The sequence below is a fragment of the Microcebus murinus genome, chromosome 18, assembly GCF_040939455.1.
Source record: "Microcebus murinus isolate Inina chromosome 18, M.murinus_Inina_mat1.0, whole genome shotgun sequence".
In the NCBI taxonomy this organism is placed as follows: Eukaryota; Metazoa; Chordata; class Mammalia; order Primates; family Cheirogaleidae; genus Microcebus; species Microcebus murinus.
In genome coordinates, this window is record NC_134121.1 from 46326763 (window position 1) to 46345805 (window position 19043).

At 45.2% G+C, this 19043-nt stretch overlaps 1 pseudogene; it reads left to right on the forward strand.

Moving 5' to 3' along the window:
* Positions 1-16913: 16913 nt before the first annotated feature.
* LOC105883514 (dnaJ homolog subfamily C member 8 pseudogene) lies at positions 16914-18051 on the forward strand (annotated as a pseudogene).
* The last annotated feature ends 992 nt before the right edge of the window (positions 18052-19043 follow it).

Consider the following 19043-nt stretch of genomic DNA (forward strand, 5'->3'; position numbering starts at 1 on the left):
TCTACCGTGATGACAGTTGTAGCATCAGGGTCTGGAACAGGTGTTCACAAATCTTTGAACAATAAATAAGTGCATAGACATTTTACAAGACATAGGCAGGACACAGACCATCCTACCTAGGGTTCTTTGTGGCTCCAGGGAGGGAGAGAGTGAAGATGAGGGAGGGGAAGGGGCTAAAGTGATCCTGCTCCTGAAACTGCACTTATTATACATACACTTGCCGAAGGCTCTCCCATTATCATAATTACAGGACAAATCTTAGGCTAAGAAAAACCTCCTCCTAAATTCTCCAAAGAGATCACCTCCTTTTTGCCTGGAGTCTCCTCTACTCGATCTTCCCATTACTTGGCACTCAGACACATAGGTAAGTAGCCCCTCCGGATATTCCTTCATCCTTCTAGAAAATTCTGCATCTCCTGTGCTGTTGGAGGTAGGATAGGAGAGCTCTGCTTTTTCTCTTCATATCCTGGGCAATGTGAGTTACCAGCACCCACCTACCCTTTTCTGGAACAGTTAAACCTTTTTATTTCATCATCTTTAGAAAGGGGCCGAGGACAAGTGCCCCACACCACTTGGTGACTGATTAGTGCCTGCACTTCAGGAGGCTGGAGACCCTGGCAGGTGGGAGCAGTCAGATGGGGGCCTTGTCCCTGAGCTGGGGCCTTGCAGCTTCCTCTTTTGCTCTCTACACGGTCCTTTCCAGCGGTGACCTTCTAGGAGTCTCAGAATCCCCGAGAAGGAGAAGTGTAATTGTGGGGGAGGGAGGGCACCGCGCAGAGACATCAGCCAGGATTCTGCCTGGAAGGCCACGGGGCTGAGCTCCAGCACCAGAGCCCTTTAAGAAGCAAAAAGGAACTGAGAAAGCAGCCGGAGTCTGCTCAGCCCAGAGTTCCTTGAATTTTGCTTTGTGGGTGGCAGCCAAGGCCCTTCTGACTAACAGGAGATGAGAATGGGAAGTGAGGAGGGTGGTGGAGAGGCAGCTTGGCCTGCCAGCTTTCCCGGGCACTGCCAGCTCCCCAGACTGGCTCCAGGTTTCCTCCAGGAGCTGAGCTGGGTCTCCTGGGAACCTCGCCCGCTCGGGTGGGTGGCTGCCTGCCTGCGGTGCAGAGGCTGGGCGAGTCTGCAAGGCAGGTTCTCTCCCCGCCCAGCTCTCTGGATCTGGAGTAGGCCACCTGGTCTGGAGTAGGCCACCAAACCAAGGCCATTCTCTCTAGAAGGCTACCTTTAAAACATGATCTCTACCTAGGAAGGAACATTTGGCCCCACAGCCATTTTTATGATTAGGTAGTTGCCACCTTGGAAGTCACTGTGCCTGGCTGGGCCACAGGACTGAAGGATTTTAGCAGGGGGTGGGGAGGAAGGGATGGGGGGGGGAGCAGGGGGTCAGGGAACCCCAGCAGGGTTGGGCCCCATAGGCATTACATGAATGAGTGAAGGGGCGAATGAGTGAATGAAGCCCTAAACAGGAGGTACTGCAGTCAGGGGTGGGATGTCATTGGGAGGAGACAGGACACCCAAAGAGAGAGATAAGTAAGGGCAGCTGATGGTGGTGTGGTGTGTATGGATGCACTTGTCCTGCCACTACTTTCTATATTTTAGCTGCTCAGAGCAGTTGCCTTCTCTCCCATCTCCTCTCCCTAGAGCTGCCCTGGTCTCTAAATGCTCAGATAAGGTGGTTTACTTGCCCATTCAGCAAATATTTATTGAACACCTGTTGTGACTGGTCCTGGGTTCTGCATGGTTGGGAATGAAACCTATATGTTTCCTGCCTCCCGGAGCTCCCAGTCCAGTGTCATTAAATAAATAATTGCAATGAGTAGCGACAAGTGCTGTGACCTGGTAGGCTAGGGTGACTGTACAATTTATTATCTTAAGTCAGATGCTTTTGAGAATAAAAGTGATTGTTACAGGTTGACTTCCCCAGGAAGTAGATTCTCAGATGGAGATTAGTGTGCAGAAATTTGGGGATTTGGGGGATCAACACCTGTGAAAAGGCTTTGGGGATCAACACCTGTGAAAAGGAAGAGACCAAAGCAAGATTGGGCAGAGGGAGAAGTTGACATGCAGTGTAGACTCAACGAAGGCCTCGGCCAGGCCCACACGGTGCTCAGGGCTGAGACGGCCCTTTGGCTTTATCTCCAGTTGGGGTGATGAGGTCTGGCCTTTATGGCTTTGTGTCGATAGTCATTGGTTACTGGCTACCCTTGGAAGGTGGTATGACCTTGGGCGAGGCTGTTTCCTTCAGCGGAGGCAATCTCCCGAGAACCCTGACAGCTGAAGGCGTCAGGGATTTGGGCGGCACCTCCCAGCATCCACCGCAGGGGCACTGTTGTTAATCATGTCCAGACAATAGGCATTAGCCAGGACTGGCCCATGTACCCACAGCAAGAGCACCTGGCTGGGAGCTTCAGCTGGAATCCTGCACAGATGCAGGGTGGCAGAAAACCCCTGGCAACAGGAGCAAGCCCAGGGCTTGCTCAACTCGCAACTTCTTTGTGGCTATCTCTTCTCCTTTCCCTCACCTGCTTCTTTTGCTTTTTAGGAGCAGTGATGGCTTTCACACGCATTGTATCCTCATCCACGTCACATGCACTGTATCATTTAACTTGTGGCTGTGATTCTTCTTTTCCCACCCCAACATCCAAACTATCAGGAAGTCCTTTCCCTGTTACTTTCAAAACAGAGTCCCCGCCGTTTAGTTTCTCCATCCTCACCACCTCCCTCTAGGTGCAGAGCACCACCATTTCTCTCCTAACTGCTGACATTATTTTGATTTTGAACCCAGGTGGCCAACAGCTTGGAGATGCTGAGAAGACAGATGACAATGACAACAACAACAACAAAAAACAAGACTAATGAAGGAGACTTGAGTAGAACACATGCACTGAAAAAACTTCAGGGAAGCCAAAAACGTGGTATTTGAACTGAGAAATGAACATGTGAGCTGAAAGTTGAGGATATTCTCTCTTCAGAATATAATTGAGAGGCAGGAGAGCACAGTGGTTAATAGCACAGCCTCTTGGGCCAGGGTGCTTGTCTCAGCTTCTTGATGTCTCTATACCTCAGTTTCCTTGTTTGTAAAACAGGGGTGATGATAGAGATATTATTATACCGGGTTGTTAGGAGAAGTAATCAGTACCATGGGTAAGACACTCAGAACAGTGCTTGGGGCACTAAAGTGCGCTGCTGGCGTTGGCTACAGTATTACGCTGTGCGGGTGCCATCTTGGTCCTCACTGGGCATGGGCTGTGTGGCTGTTGGCACTCCTTGTCTGCTCCTACCCCCAACACCCTCTACCCTGCTCCCATGTGGAGTCGTTTATTCATTCAACAAATATTTCTTGAATGCCTGCTCATGGACCAGGCTGTAAACTCTTGTTTTATTTTCTTAGCACAAGTCCTCAAGCTTATGCGCAGGCTGCCCTGGGCTTGCTGTCACTGGAGATAGGCTCCCTGCCACTGCCGTTTCTTGTTCATGCTCAAGGTCGTCTGGATGAAAAGTTGCTTCTGTGTAGCCCAGTTACTTCTTGTCCTCCCTTTGGACCTTTGGCTGCTGGCTCTGTGTCCCTAGGCTGAGAGTGAGTCATGAATGACCCATGGACCCTTCCTCTCAGACCCAGGAGGGCACAGTGGGGAGGAAGGCTGAGGGTTTTCCTTGGGCCCTTGGCAGCATGGAGACTGGCTCTCTCACGCGGTGCACGCTCCGTGTGGACCCTCCCTTGGCCGTGGCCTTGCGTGCTCCTGGCTTGAGCTTCCTTTTCCTGGATGGCAGCTCTGGAGCACAGGGAAGGGCCTGGAGGGGAGGAGGGAGAGGTGAACAGGAGGAGGCTGAGAGAGTAGAAGAAAGGAGTGAGGCCAAGTCAGGCAAGAGGGGCTGAGCGGGGGAAAAGGGGAGAGGATGCTGATGATGACATTGACATGAATTGACAGGTTCAGGCCTTAATCCCTGAGGCCAGTGCTGTTACTGTTCCTACTCTGCAGAGGGGACCGAGGCAAAATGGGTTTTGTAAATTGCCCAAAGCCTTATCTCTGTCACCTGCAGAGCTGGAGTTTGAACTTGAATAGTCCAGCCCCACTCCCTGAAAGGGAAGGGCGCAGAGGTTCTGCAGGGGCACCCAGGGGAGGCAGGCAGCTGGCATACAGCACACCCTCTGTCACTAGTGCTGAGTGGGTGGCAGTGTGGGGGTGGGCTGAAGGCCATGGGCTGACTCTTTTTTTTTTTTTTAGATGACACTTTTAATAATGTTTATTTTAATTTTCATAAAAATCAATAGAAAAAAAAGAAACCAAAGGGAAACCAAAACTATTGCTAAAGTTTAAGTAAATGTTTGTTTCTTTTCTATAAACGAAGAAGTTTAAAGTTTAACTTTGTGTAAAAGAATTTACTTGGATAATCCAGGATAATCCAAGTATTTTAAAAATTACAAAAAACATTATAAAGAAGCAAAAAGAAGAAAGTTTGATCACAATAGCAAAAAGCAAATAAATGTCAATCAATTGAAAATGGATTAATAAATCTTAATATATCCATATAACAGAATTACACAGCATGAAAAATACATTCCAGCAACATACATCAATATAAATCTCAAAATGATATTAAGCTAAAAAAGCAAACTACAGAATATCATTTCTTTAAAGACTAGATCATATATATTTAAAGTATAAAGATACCTATATGAAAAACTGACATCAAAATCAGGATACAGTTTATCTCTGGGATTTTGGAGGGGCATGCAAGGGTCTTCAACCCTATTAGCAATGTTTTATTTCCTAATTTGGGTGGTGAATGCATTGATATTTATTATTTTTCTACAAACCTTTCCTTGTGTCTTAAATATTTTTTTTTTTTTTTTTTTTACGACAGAGTATCACTCTGTCACCCAGGCTATAATGCAGTGGCATCATCATAGCTCACTGCAATCTCAAATTCCTGGCCTCAAGCGATCCTCCTGCCTCAGCCCTCCGAGCAGCTGAGACCACAGGCATGCCCACAATGCCCACCTAATTTTTTTCTATTTTTTTTAGTAGAGACGGGGTCCTGCTCCCACTCAGAGCTGATCTCAATCTCCTGACCTCAAGTGATCCTCCCACCTTGGCCTCCCAGAGTGCCAGCATTACAGGTGTGAGCCACTGTGCCCAGCCTGTCTTAAATATTTTATACATGATCTGAAGCAAATATAACAAATGGTAACTCTATTAAATATGAATACAGTGGCTCATGCCTGTAATCCTAGCACTCTGGGAGGCCAAGGCGGGTGGATCACCCGAGCTCAGGAGTCTGAGACCAGCCTGAGCAAGAGCAAGATCCCATCTCCATTAAAAAAAACAGAAAGAAATTAGCTGGACAAATAAAACATATATATATATATATATATATATATATATATATATATATATTAGCCGTGCATGGTGGCGCCTGCCTGTAGTCCCAGTCATTCGGGAGGCTGAGGCAGGAGGATCGGCTGAGCCCAGGAGTTTGAGGTTGCTGTGAGCCAGGCCGATGCCACAGCACTCTAGCACGGGCTGACTCTTTACATAAATCCCTGGCGTCTGTGGCGCCAACTAGTGAAGCATCTTATCTTCCAGCATTGTTGTCATCTCGGCTCTTTGTCACAAGCGTCACTGCAACCCTTCCTGCTCCCACTTCAGTCTGACTCAGGTCCCCTCAGCAGGTGGAAGGCACTGCAGAACCTCCCCTCTGTTTCAAGGAGGCTTGCATGGGTGCGAGGGAGAGAGGGTCCCCCGCTGGGGGAGGAGAGGACCCCTGAGCCTGGCGAAACCTGCCCATCCCCCCGACTGCTAAGTCCATTCCCTGGCTGGGCTCTCTTGGCCCATAAATGGTCCCCACGTCCCTTTCCAGTGGCAGCCTGACCTCGTCCACGTGGAGAAAAACAGGAAGCTGGGCACTGCCAGGAACTGGAACACGCCCTTCCTCAGCCCTGGGCTGTGAGGGGCTGGGGTAGCGGGGCACTCTGGGAGAAGGACATGGGACAGGCTGTGGGGTGGGGGCTCCGCAGGCTAAGCCAGGTGGCTTGGGCCACGCTGAGCGGTTTGGCTCAGGCAACTGGACTTGCTGAGACACTCCAGGGCTGAGAGGAGGTGGGAGGTGTGGAGGAGGAGAAGGAGCTCCTGCCCTCTTTCTCCCAGGTGAGACAGGTCCACGTCTGGCTTTTGCCTTCATGGGTCCCTTGGGATTATATTCATTATTATCTTCTTCAATTTTAAAAATTCTTCTGATTTTAAAATAAATGAAAATCAAAATATTTTCATGGGCCAGCATGCAGTGGCTCACGCCTGTAATCCTAGCACTTGGGGAGGCCGTGGCGGGAGGATCGCTTGAACTCAGGAGTTCGAGACCAGCCTGAGCAAGGGCGAGACCCCATCTCTACTAAAATAAAAAACATAGCCAGGCTTGGTGGTGCACACCTGTAGTGCCAGCTACTCAGGAGGCGGGAGGATCGCTTGAGCCCAGGTGTTTTGAGATTGCAGTGAGGTATGATGATGCCACCGCACTCTACCCAGGGTGACAGAGCAAGACTTTGTCTCAAAAAACAAAAGAAACGAAACATTTTTACGGCCCCCTAAATTTATCGTGGGCCCTAGGCACTGCGCCTCCTGTGTCTAAGGGAGAAGTCATCTGTGTGGGAAGGAAGCTTCTAGCACTTTCCTGTCACCCTCATGGCCATGCAGCACAGATTAGAGACCAGACATCACAGGGGAACGCTGGCTCAGCTGAAACAGAACCTTGCGGAGCCTTGGTTTCCTCTTCTGTAGAATGGGGGAATGAGAACACCTGCTTCCCGAAGCTCTTATGAGGGGACCCTGTGACAAGTGTTTGGCCCAGTGCCTGACCACGGTAGCCCTGCGGTTCTCCCAGTGTATGTGAGCCTCGGAGCCTGTGAGGGACTCCAGCGGCTGCACCAGGCCCAGCCTTGGGATTCAGGACATTCCCAGGGTTCCCACATCTTTTACTTCTCCCTCCTCTCCTTTCTGTCCCTCTTGGACCCCTGCTTCAGTCAGACCCAAAGCAACCAGGTGTCAGTCCAGGTCACGAATGTCTGGCTCCAAAACGCTACCCGTCCTTGCAGCAGCCCCGTGAAGAATGTCTTGTGCGATTATTCAGCCCACTGTCCCGGAGAGGATGCTAACCATCAGAGACGTGAGGGACCTTGTCCAAGGTCACACAGCTGGAAAAGACAGAGCTGGGACAAGCTTTTAGATGTGTCAGTTCTGCCCTCAGTTGGCTCTGTTACATTTGACACCCCAAGCTGTTTGTGCCAGCTGTGTGTGTTACTGTCTTGCCAGAAGGTAGGTGACAAGGATTGCAGTGGGTCTGGAAGGCTTCAGGACCTTGCTGGGATGGGCTGACGGGTTGGTCACAGCATCTGGACTTTTGTCTTTGCCCTGTTTGGGGCTGGGGTGGGACCTGGTCCCTGCCACCTTGGCTGTGCTGCCCTGAAGCACCCCCCCTTGCCCCTGTCCCCCTCTTTCCTAGCCGTGTCCATACTGGCAACGTAGGCGAGGCAGCTACTGGGTGCAGAACCCAGGAAGGAAGGCAGCTGAAGAGAACCTGCTACTTTATAGCAGGGCTACAGGGTCACCTTTAATTTTTAAGTTGTTACTGGAAGATAATTGATTATCTTCAAATATACCTAATTTCACAAATAGAAATACAGCAAAAAACTGGTTTTCATGATAGATTTCAGTAAAGAAGATTTAGGCTTAGGATGAAGAAAGATTCACATGAATCTTATTTAATATCATTTAAGCACAGAAACTCACGACTGTGTACCGTGTAGTGCATGGAGAACCCTTTTTAAAGAACTCGCAGGAGAGACTGAAGTGCCATCTGGCAGGGATGGTTTGAGTGAAGGTTTTAATTTCTGTGATGTTTCTGATTAAAACCTTCCAGCTCCTCTGGCTGAGTTAGGCCGCTTTGGTCTCTCATTATTTCGTTATTTCCTAAGAATCTGAGCTGGGGTTGGATGACGAATACGGTCCTCTGCTGGGTCAGCTGTGGGCCTCCTGGATCAACCCCTCCTTTGCAGAGGAGGACAGGGTAGGGGTGGGGTGGGCAGGACAGCCATCTCCCACCCCCCACCCACCCACCCCCGCCCCTGCCAGTAGGTGCCAACACTGAGGATGGGTCTCCTGCTGCCAGAGGATTTCCCAATGACTCAACTCTGATCCTGTCACTTCTCTGCCCAAAACCCTCAAGGGCATCCCATGGCTCTCCCAGTGGGGTCGAGGTGGGCAGCTTGCTCGCAGCCCTCCCAGCCCAGCACAGCCCTGCCCCCTCCCCCGCACCCCCTTCCCCCACTGCTGGGACCAGGCTGGCCCCTCCATGCTCCCATCCTCACTTCCTGCCACTGTGGCAGAAACAGGCTCCACAGCCCCTCCCAGCTCCAGCCTCCTGTTGGCCTCCTTCCCAGCCTCCCGCACTGCAGATGACCCACTTATGGGTGGGAGTCTTTGGACAGAGTCTGTGAGTCCACGGGGTTCCAAGTTCCTACCCTCACCTTGGCCTGCTCGCCACACTGTGCCCAGCACCCAGCTCAGCCAGCCCACACAAGGCACCCAGGAAATACTTGTTGAATCCATGATTTTATTGAACCATACGTTATTAACCTGCACAATAACGGGTTCAACAAATATCTCCTGGAAGATGGCTTAGAAGTCACATAGGCCAGGGTTCATGTTGCAGCTTAGCAAGCCACTCGAGCTGAGTCCTCAGGTCTGCTGCCTTCGCAGGGGACATAATCATTCCACCTGGCTTACTGCGCACCTGCGGGGAAAATGGGGCCGCACACATAGAGTGCTTTTAAAGTGAGCCCAGCTGGTTCTGACCAGCAAAGGGCGAGAACTGCTGCCTCACTCCAGGTGCAACTTCAGGGGCTGCCAGCTTCTCACCAGTTTCTTCCTACACGTGCTTGAAACCCATTTGACACAGCACAAAGATGAATGCAGAGGCCAACTGTGCAGAGAAAATAGCTGAACCTCTTTCCTAGCTCATCAGGCAGCGGTAAGATTCTTTCCTGCCTCCCTAGCAGGTGGGGATTAGGGCGGAGGGGCTGGGCCCTGGGAGTGGGGAGAGAAAGAGAAAGAGGGTCTAGTGTCTAGAGACCCACGTCCTACCGTCAGCTTTGCCACTGTGTAAATATGAACAAATCACCCCTCTCAGCTCCCCCTCCACAAAATGGCATTCCTCTGAGAGCCAGCATCTTGCAACTAGGGACACAATCCCTAAGAACCAGGCTTGCAGCAATCCCAAAGCCTGCCCCGCTGTGTAGCTCCCCCGGGGTCTCACTTGCCCTGCTTTCTGAAATTTATTTGCCTTAACACAATCAAGTTATGATAAAGTTTAATTCTCAGAAGACATCACTGTGCTTTTGAGGTTATGATGCAACTCAAAGTAAATTTATAAGGTGTTGACAAGTAGAGGTCACAGGGCCCACTTTTTATTGCACCGAAGAAAACCTTCTATAGTCAGCTGGGGGCTTATCTGCAGTGAGATGTCATCTGAGAGCGAAAACATTTCCCCTCTTGAGCAGGTCAACGTGGAGCCACTGTAATAACTTTTTTGCACAAGTTATTTAAAGCGAACCCTGTTCTGATTCCTGTGGTTACCAGTTGATGAGGTTTTTATAGTTCTTGGAATAAAGAAGAAATGGAAATTCCAAGGAAAGAGACAGGAGACCTACAAAGCACTTTTAATTAGATGCAGGAGTGAGCAGTGTTGTGGTAGGGAATGTCCTGGAACCAGCCTGAAGGGTGGGCCCAGGAAGCTGTCTCTGGGTCACTACTCCTGGCTTTCAGACTTTTCCCAGAGTCATGGCCCAGGGCCTCCCAGCTGTGGAGCCTAATGAGGCCACAGTGATTGCACAAATCACAAACATCTAGCACTAGACCAATCAGGCCCACATCCAACTTTTTTGAATGTTAGAACTTGCACATTTGAGGTCAAGCTCTGTTGGACACAGAGAGGAAGGGTATTTGGGAAAGGACAAAGTTTTTCCAGAAACTCTTTGGCATCCAGCCTCCCTCCCCTCAGTTCAGATTTGGGAGCACATCCAAAGCAAGACACCAGCACAAAAAGTGGGGAAGCTTTCTAGATAAAAGCCAACCAATCACCTGAAAATATGCATTGACTGAGTCTCCTTGTGCCTGGCACTGGGTTAGATCCTTGAGTAGGAGTTGGAAGGTAGGTAAACTTGGCAGTATCTCTGTTCTCTAAGGGGGATTGAATAGTCCTGTGTTCTATGCATTGTGCCAGGGACTGGGAGTTCAGAGGTGAGGAAGCCCTGCCCTTCCTCTGGAGGGGTTTACAGTCCATAGGAGAGACAGACACTCAGCCTGGCCTGTGCCCTACCCAGACAGACCCTGGCTCTTGTTTCCACTCACGGTGATCTTTAAGCACCCCCAACACCATTGTACCCCTCCTTTATCCCACTGGCTGCCTCATGAACTGTCTGATTGACTCAGCCTCCAAATAATAATTTATCTTGATTAGTGAGTTTTTGATGCCTCCTAAAAGTTTGCTCTTGAGGCAAATACCTAACTCATGTAACTGCAACAAACCTATAACTGATGGTAACACATATAAAAGCATCTGCAAGCCTGAGGGATGAATGCTTACAAAAAAGCCCCATGAGATTCTTTCTGGAGGGAGTAATTTGAGTAATTCTGGGGCAGTGTTTCCCAAAGTGAACACTGTGGAACATTAATCGTGTGCAGTGCTCTTCCAAAAAAATAAAAGATTCTGTGAGCAAATAAATTTGGGAAACAGTAAATACTCTAGCTTCCCCTTTAGATATATGTAATGGACATGAACATGCCAAAGACTCTGGAAGAAACATTACTTTCCTAGACCATCCTCTTTGGCTACTCAGCTGGGTCAGCTTGGGCAAGTCTATCAGTGTTTCTCAAAGGGCACTTATCTGAGAATCTCTTAGGAGTGCTTGTTAGAAATAGAGAGTACTTAGTGCAGCTGCAGACTATCTAAGTAAGAGTTTCTGTAGCCCAGGAACCAGGAATCTGCTTTGAACAGCACAGTTGATTGTGATGCATATTATAGTTGAGAATCCCAGATAAATCTGCCTAGATCTTGGCTTTTTCTCAGAGGGTTGTAAAGATCAAGAGATAAGTTTGACCAAAAGTTTAGTCAAAAAGAAAGTTAGACACTTCCCAATTCATTCTATGGGGATACCCTGATATTAAAAATAGGCAAAAATGTCACAAAAAGAGAAAACTAAAGATCAATATATATCATGAATGTAGATGCAAAATTCTCAACAAAATACCAGCAACTAAATCCAACAACATATCAAAAGGATTATAAACCATGACCAAGTGGGATTTGCCCTAGGAATGTAAGGTTGGTTTGACATCCAAAATTTAATATAATATACTATTTCATTAGAATAAAAGGCAAATACCATATGATCATCTCAATCCATACAGAGAAAGCATATGACAAAGTCCAACACCCCTTCATGACAAAGACACTCAACAAACTAAGAATAGTAAAGAACTCAGTTTGAGAAAGGGCATTTGCAAAATACCCACAGCTAACATCATATTTAATGGTGAAAGACTGAACGCTTTCCCCCTAAAATCAGGAACAAGACAAGGATGCCCACTCTTCCTGCATCTATTCAACATTGTGCTGAAGGTTCTAGCCAGGGCAATTAGGGAAAAAAATGAAAGAAAAGGCATCCAAATTGGAAAGGAAGAAGTAAAACTGTCTATATTCTCAGATGACATAATCTGTTATATAGAAAATCCTAAGGAATCCATTACAAAACCTTTACACTAATAAGTAAGTTAAACTAATAAGTAAGTTCAGCAAGGTTGCAAGATTAAAAAAATCAGTTATATTTCTATATACTTATAATGAACAATCTGAAAATAAAATTAAGAAAATCATTCCATTTACAATAACATCAAAAATAATAAAATACTTAGAAATAAACTTAATGGAAAAGTGCAAACATCATACTTTTGAAAACTATAAAACATTTTTGAAAGAAATTAAAGAAGATATAAATAAATGGAAAGATATATTTGTGTATTGGAAGACTTAATATTGTTCAGATGACAATATGCCCCAAATTTACCTATAGATCAATATAGTCCCTATCAAAATCTCAGCTGGCCTATTTCCAGAAATCAGCAAGCTGTTTATAAAATTTATATAAAAATTCAAAGGATCCAGAATAGCCAAAACAACCTTGAAAAAGAACAAAGTTGGAGGACTCACACTTTCCAATTTGAAAACTTACTGCAAAGCTACAGTAATCTAGACAGTGTGATACTGGCATAAGGATAGACATATTGATCAATGGAATAAAATTGAGAGTCCAGAAATATCCTCACATTTATGATCATTTTATTTTTGGCATGAATGCCAAAACAATTTGATGGAGAAAGAATTTAAACAAATGGTGTTGGCACAACTGAATATCTACAAACAAAAAAATAAAGTTGGATCCATACCTCATACTATATACAAAAATTAATTTAAAATGGATCAAAGACCTAAATGTTAGCACTAAAACTATAAAAGTCTCAAAAGAAAACATAAGGGCAAATCTTCATGATCCTGGATTAAGCAATGGTTTCTTAGATATGACACCAAAAGCACAAGCCACAACAACAAAATAGATAAATTGGACTTCATTGGAATAAAAGCCTTTTGTGCTTCCAAGGATACCATCTAGAAAGTGAAAGACCACCCACAGAATGGGAGAAAATATTTGGAAATCATGTATCTGATAAGGGCCTAGTATCTAGAATATATAAAAAACTCGTATAACTCAATAAAAAAACCTTGATTTAAAAATGAGTAAAGGTTCTGCTAGAATCTGTCTTTTAAAAGAAAATAAAAATAAAAATGAGTAAAGGATCTGAATAGACATTTCCCCAAAGAACATATATAAATGGTCAATAAGCACATGAAAAGAGGCTCAACATCATTAGTTATCAGGGAAATGCAAATCAAAACCATAATGAAATAGCACTTCACACCCACTAGAATGGCTGTAATGATAACTGTTAACAAAGATACAAAGAAATAAACTGATGATGGCAATATAAAATAGGCAGCTGCTTGGGAAACAGTCTGGTAATTCCTCAAAAGGTTAATTGCAGAGTTACCATACGATCTAGCAATTCCACTCCTAGATGTGTACCCAAGAGAATTAGAAACATACATATGCACAAGCTCTTGTGCATGAATATTCATAACAGTATTTTCAGAATAGCTAAGAAAAAGTGGAAACAACTCAAATGTCCATCAACTGAAGAATGGATAAATAAAGTGTGGCTTTTCTATACAATGCACCATTATTCAGCAATAAAAGGAATGAAGTGTGGATACACACTACAACCTGCATGAACCTTCAAAATTATGCTAAGTGGAAGAAGCCAGACACAAAATGTATAATCCCATTTTTATGACATGTACAGAATAGGCAAATCTGTAGAGATGGAAAGGAGATCAGTGGTTGAGACCGGAGTTGGGGTGGGAGAATGTGGGACCACTGCTAAAAGGTATGGGGTTTCCTTTTGAGGTGGTGAGGCTGGGTGTGGTGGCATGTGCCCGTAGTCCCAGCTACTCAGGAGACTGATGCAGGAGGGTCACTTGAGCCCTGGAGTCTGTGGCTGCAGTGAGCTCTAAAATTGATTGTAGTGATGGTTGCACAACTCCGTGAATATACTAAAAACCTTTGAATTGTACACTTTAGAGGAGTGAATTGTATGGTGGATGAATTATGTCTCAATAAAGCTGTTACAAAAAGAAAAGAAAAGAAACCTAGGGAGGGAGCTCCGGTTGCAACTCCTGAACAACAAAGTTCATCAGCCCACACGGTGCACAGGAGCTAACCCAACGTGAATCACTACCTGCCACCTCTGCTTCCTCTGACTTCCGCAGTGTGCTTTTGCTCGCCTTTCCCCGCACCCCTGTGACCACACTGACTGACATGGCGGCCGAGGAACCCCACCTGCTAACCCCAGGCTGGTGCTCAGGATAGATTTATATTGACGCTTCTGGCTAATTTTCAAGATTTCTCTCATTCATCCCAATGAACATTTATTTAGAATCTATGTTCTGCAGAGCACTTTTAAGAAAATAAGTACAGCCGTTGTCCTCAAGTTGCTTGCAGGCTAGCAGGACAGAGAAAACTATCATTTAGGATGCATTCAGTTGATATGAGAAAAACCCAAGAGAACCATGGCTTTAACAAGATAGAATTTATTTATCTTACACAAAATAGAAGCCTGGAGGAGGCAGTCCAGGGCTGGTCCTGAAGTTCACTGGGGTCACTTAGAACACAGGCTCTTTGTCTTTCTGTCTTATTCTAGCTTGTGGTTTCCCATCCGAAGGGCCCCTCCCTCCCTTCCTCCCTCCCTCCCTCCCTCTTCTCATTCTTTCCCTCCCTGCCCCCTTTCTCTCCCTCCCTCCCCCCTCTTCTTTCCTTCCTCCACCCATTCCTTCAACAAGCATTTATCAAGCACTTACTGCATGCCATGGCACTATTCTAGATGCTGAGGTTACAGCAGAGAATAAACAAACAAGAACATCTATCTTCCTGGAGCATACAGTCTATTAGGTGGAGAGAGTCAACGAATAAAATGAATAAGTAAGCTGTGTGTGATGACTCACGCCTGTAATCCCAGCACTTTGGGAGGCTGAGGTAGGAGAATTGCTTGAGCTCAGGAGTTCAAGACCAGGTTGGCCAATATAGTGAGACCTCGTCTCTAAAGAAAGAAAAAAAAAATTAGACAGGCATGGTGGTGCACGCCTGTAGTCCCAGCTACTCAGGAGGCTGAAGCAAGAGGATCTCTTGAGCCCAGGAGTTTGAGGTTGCAGTGAGCCATGATGACACCACTGCACTCTAGCCTGGGCAACAGAGTGAGACCCTATCTCCAAAAAAAAAAAAAGCATAAGTAAGTTTTATTGGTGTTAGAAAGTGGTAAATGTTATAGAGAAAACTAAAACAAGCAAGAAGCTAGGGCATTTTAGTGGGAAGGAAAGAAGAGAATTAGAGAAGGGGCCGTGGAGGAAGAGTGCGTGGGTGGCAGGATTGGTGCTGTCCTCGCACTCACAGGATTGGTGCAGTGGGGACAGGAGTCAGAGAATTAGACGGAAGGGTGGTGGTGCCCACGTGTGGGATGCCGGGAATCTGGATGTCAGAGGCGGGACAAGGTCTAGAGTGTGCTGTGCGCATGCGTGGCTGGGTTGGAGCACAGCAGAAGGTCTCTGGGGGTGAGGAGGTCAAGGAACTGAGAAGCCAGAGTATTGAAGGTCCTGCGTGTGGACAGTGAGGTCACAGGAACGTTACAGGGTGTGGGGGTGGGGTGGAGACTCTGCCTGGAGCTCAATTGCACAAGGAGCAGGAGGCTGGTCGGGAGGCAGATGGACGCACTGGGGAGAAGTGCGGTTTCTAAACTGTGGTTTAGCCGGTTGGCGTGAACTGCAAAGGAACTAGAGTATTTGAGGGAGGAAAGAAGAGAAATGACTTGGAAGGAACATGAAAGCAAGGAAAACACCTGCTCACTCCCACCTGCTGGCTCTTCCTCTGAGCAGGAGGCAGTATCTTGGGGACTAGCTAGGTTTCCCTTAGGGTCTGGAGGTAGGGGGAAATTTCCAGAAGAGGTAGAGAGTCAAGTAGAATGGGAGTTCCAGAGAGCCCAGGGGAGGGCGAAGAGAGAGAGGTTGGGCAGCTTGGGATGAGGGTCTGGGTGATGATGGACCAAGAGCAACTTCTTTCATGAACGAGGACATGTGGCCTGATGGGGTGGTCTCGGGGGTCTCTTAAAAGGAGAAAAGTGCTCCAGAAAAATGGAGATTTGTTTGTTTTGCCCTTTATCCAAAACCTTTTATTATGAAAAATTTCAAACATACAAAAGATTGGAAAATTGGGCATTCATATACCTAACACACAGATGCTACAATGACCAGTTTGCTGTATTTGCTCAGTCGCATAAATGTACATCTCTCTCCGTCCATCCATTCATCCATCCTTCCATCTTTTTGAACCATTTCAAGGAAAGTTGCAGACAGGTGAAGAAGCTGTATTTTCCCCCTAAACACTTCAGGATGCATATAATTGATCAGCATCAGTATTTGTCTTTTTTAAGGTAAAATTTACAAATAGGAAATGCACCGATCTTAAATATACAATAGGTGAGTTTAAACAAATTCCTGTACCTGTATAACTCAAGCCCACTGCCCTGGAAAGTAGCCTCTTGAGACTTCCCATTGTAGTTTTTTTCACCACAGATTAGTTTTGTCTATTCTGGGACTTCATATAAATCAATGAAATCATGTTAGAAATACTCTTTTGTGTCTAGCTTCTGTCACTCACTGCTATGGGAGATTCATTAATGTTGTTGCATGCATTAGTAGTTAATTTCTTTTTATTGTGGAGTAATATTCCATTATGTGATTATACCAGAAGAATTAGTCATTCTTCTGTTTATAGTCACTGGAGCTGTTTCTAGTTTTTGGCAATTATGAATAATGCTACTATGAACATTCTTTCATGGATCTTTCTGTGGACATATGCTCTCATTTCTCTTAGGTAAATATTTGGAAGTGGAATTGCTGGATCATAGGTAGGTCTAGTTTTATAAGAAACTACCAGCTTTTTACCCAAAGTGTTTGTACCATTTACATTCTTACCAATACTGTATGAGAGTTCCAGTTGCTCTATATCTATATACCAACATTTGATGTTGTCAGTCTTTAATTTTAGCCATTCTGGTGGGTGTATGTTAGTGTCTCAATATGGTTTTATTTTATATTTCCCTGATGACTAATGATGTTGAGCACTTTTTATGTGCTTCTTGCCCATTCTTCCTTTGTGAAGTTACTATTCAAATATTTTGCCTATTTAAAAAATTGAGGGCCGGGGAAATGGCGGCTTCAGGAGAAAGCGGGACTTCGGGTGGCGGAGGCAGCACAGAGGATGCATTTATGACCTTCTACAGTGAGGTGAAACAAATAGAGAAGAGAGACTCGGTTCTAACATCCAAGAATCAAATTGAAAGATTGACCCGTCCTGGTTCCTCTTACTTCAATTTGAACCCATTTGAAGTTCTTCAGATAGATTCTGAAGTCACAGATGAAGAAATAAAGAAGAAATTTCGGCAGTTATCCATATTGGTGCATCCTGACAAAAATCAAGATGATGCTGACAGAGCACAAAAGGCTTTTGAAGCTGTGGACAAAGCTTACAAGTTGCTACTGGATCAGGAGCAAAAGAAGAGGGCCCTGGATGTAATTCAGGCAGGAAAAGAATACGTGGAACACACTGTGAAAGAGCGAAAAAAACAATTAAAGAAGGAAGGAAAACCTACAATTGTAGAGGAGGATGATCCTGAGTTGTTTAAACAAGCAGTATATAAACAGACCATGAAACTCTTTGCTGAGCTGGAAATTAAAAGGAAAGAGAAAGAAGCCAAGGAGATGCATGAAAGGAAACGACAAAGGGAAGAAGAGATTGAAGCTCAAGAAAAAGCCAAACGAGAAAGAGAGTGGCAGAAAAACTTTGAGGAAAGTCGAGATGGTCGTGTGGACAGCTGGCGAAACTTCCAAGCAAATACAAAGGGGAAGAAAGAGAAGAAAAATCGGACCTTCCTGAGACCACCAAAAGTAAAAATGGAGCAGCGTGAGTGACCTTCTAGGATCACAGCCACAGAACCTTCCTCCAGCCGTCTCCCTTCCTGCTTTGAAGGACTCATTCTTTCCTCCCACTTCCACCCCAACATAGAGTAGTATTTGCTTTTTAGCCCATTTTGTTTTCAATACAATTTATTATTGATCAGAGTAATTCTTTTGTACATCGAAATGAGGGGCTTGGTTAACAAAAGACCTTCCCCTACCCCCACTCCTAGAACAACCAGATTGGAAGGTGCCACCCATTGGTGCTGCCTTCTCTTCCCACAGCCAGTAACTTAATGTTTTGTACTTCACTGAATTGTGATGGTTAGAAACTTCGTGTATAGTTTGTGGAAATCACCCAATTAAACATATTGCTTAATAAATAAATAAATAAATAAATAAATAAATAAATAAATAAATAAAAAATTGAGTTGTCTTTTTATTAATATTATTGAATTGTGGGGGTTCTTTATATATTCTGCATATAAGTCCCTTGTCAGATATGTTTTGCAAATATTTTCTCTGAGTCTGAGGCTTGCTTATCATTTTCTTTTTGTTGTTGTTGTTTTTCTTTTTTTAAATTAATTTTTATTCTTTTTCTTTTCCTTTATTCTCAGTTAGTAAACTTATTTTCTTACTAGTGTCTTTTTAAGAGCAGAAGGTTTTTTTTATTTTGATGAAATCTAATTTATCAATGTTTTAAAAATAGTTATTGCCGGCCGGGCATGGTGGCTCATGCCTGTAATCCTAGCACTCTGGGAGGCCGAGGCGGGTAGATCGTTTGAGCTCAAGAGTTCAAGACTAGCCTGAGCAAGAGCGAGACCCCGTCTCTACTAAAAAAATAGAAAGAAATTAGCTGGACAACTAAAAATATATATAGAAAAAATTAGCCAGGCATAGTGGCGCATGCCTGTAGTTTCAGCTACTTGGGAGGCTGAGGCAGTCAGATTGCTTGAACCCAGGAGTTTGAGGTTGCTGTGAGCTTGGCTGAAGCCACAGCACTCTAGCCCGGGCAAAAGAGTGAGACTCTATCTATAAATGAATGAATGAATGAATGTATGTTATTGCTTTCTGTGATCTGTCTTAATGTATCTTTGCCTACCCTCCAAGTCCCAAAGATATTCTCCTATGTTTTCTTTTAGATACTTTATAGTTTTAGCTCTAAACAAAATAGTTTTAGCTTTTGACTGATTTCTATGATCCATTTAAAATTAAGTTTTGTGAATGGTGTCAGGGGGGAGGGGTTGAAGTTTATTTGGATATTCCATTGTTCTGGCACCGCTTGTTAAAGGACTTCCCTTTTCCCATTGGATTGCTTTTGTAACTTTATAAAAAATCAAATGACTGTTTAATTGTGGGGTTATTTCTCTCTT